Here is a 2280-nt window from a genome sequence, read left to right on the forward strand (position 1 = left end):
TATATATAAATATTTGTATATATATATGTATATATGCCTCTCTGTGTGTGTGTGTATGAATGTATTGAATTCAACAATAAATTTTTCATCGTTATGATCAATGTATACTTGTGACTTTTTAATGTGAGTACTGATCATCAATGATAGATGCGGAAAAAAAAATATTATTTTCATATTTTGTTTGTTTTTGTTTGAAATATATAACCCGTTTATCATCATTCTTCGAACATATTGCTCATCTGTTTCCAGAAAAATAAGGTTGAATCTTTTTTGGGAATCTTTGGCCAAAAGCTGCCTTTTTTTTTTTTTTTTTTGAAAAAAAAAATTACTTTCTGCTCTCCAACTGGCTTTATCCTTGAGCTATGTGGTTAATCCGGGCTCGACTAGCAGCAACTGTTATATATTACTGACTATTTAAAATATTGTGAAAATTGTATTCCGTTTAGAAAAAAAAAAAGAAGAAAACAATTGAATAGAAAAAGTATTTTCTGAATTAGAAAGAACAGCCGAGAAAAGGAAAATATATTGAAGTTTTAAGTCCTATAAAACATTTTTTTTTTAAAAGTAATCTTCTAGAATTTAAAATAGAAAGGAATATTAATAATTGTCAATATCACTCGTTGAATATTTAACATAGCAGTATTTATAAATTATATAAATTTCAACTTAGATTAATTTCTGATTTTGTGTTTGTGTGCATAGGCATGTGTGTATATGACATGGACATATATGCATGCACACACACATGCATGCACAGACATGCACACATACACACACAGACACACATATATAGACATATATACATGTACATACACATGCACACATATCTATATAGATAGACATAACATATATATATATATGTAGACATAAATATATATATATACACATATATATATGTAGCATATATACATATATATACGTATGTATATAAATATATTTTTGTACAAACACATATATATACATGCATATGTATATAAATTCACATGTATTTGTGTGTGTATATACATGTGTGTATGTATGTGTGTGTGTGCATATATATATATATATGTAATGTATATATATCTATATATATATATATATATATATATATACACACACACACACACACCGATTATTTATGTCATGTATATATCATATATATATAATTTTTATAATTATATACATATATATATATATATATACATATGTAGTTACATAATTGAATGGTATATTATATAGCAATTAATGCATAACATGATATAATTAATCATATACATTCATATATTTATATATAGATACCTGCATACACATGCATACACACACACTACACATATACATATGTATATATATATATATATATATATATATATATATATATATATATATATATAGCTAGTTGAACTTAATTTTAAAGCCATAAATTTTGTATACTATAGATTATTCATACTGTTGAATAATACTTCACAGTATTACATCCTGCGTCTATAATAAAGAGGAGTTGCAGTTCAAAATTCTTTTTATTTGTTTGAGATGAAATTTCATAATGCAAATAAATATTTATAGTAAAATTTTTGAAATTCTGATCTTTTTTGGCCTATTGCTTGTATTTTATAATTCTTTAATATTTTCAAATTGCTGTCACATTTATTTTTATTATTCTACTGTTCTAACTTCTGTAGCTTCTTATATATATGCTTATTTATGTGTGTCTGTGTGTGCATGCTTAAATACAAGCACACACACACATGCTTACACACATATGCACATATAGATATATATATATATACATATTGATATATGTATACTACAAACATGCATCTGTAGATATACATATGTGTGCATATATATATATATATATATATATATATATATACACACACACATATGTATATCTACAGATGCATGTTTGTAGTATACATATATCCATATAATATGTAAGTGCATACATACACACACACACTCACGCACACATATACATATTACATATATATTAGATTTATATATATGCATATGTAGTATATAGAAATTATAAATAATATATATATACAATGTTTTGTACTATATATATATATGATACACATGATATATATACAATATACTATATTTTATATCATAAAGATTAATAATATATATGATATATATTATGTATATAATAAATACACATATATGTATTTTGTATATTGCATATATATGTATTATATATAAAAAATATAGTATTGATATAATTTATATATATATAAATATACACAAAATATTATATGTATATATATATGTATATATATATATATATATATATATATA

Source organism: Octopus bimaculoides, chromosome 12 (assembly GCF_001194135.2).
Source record: "Octopus bimaculoides isolate UCB-OBI-ISO-001 chromosome 12, ASM119413v2, whole genome shotgun sequence".
Classification (NCBI taxonomy): domain Eukaryota; kingdom Metazoa; phylum Mollusca; class Cephalopoda; order Octopoda; family Octopodidae; genus Octopus; species Octopus bimaculoides.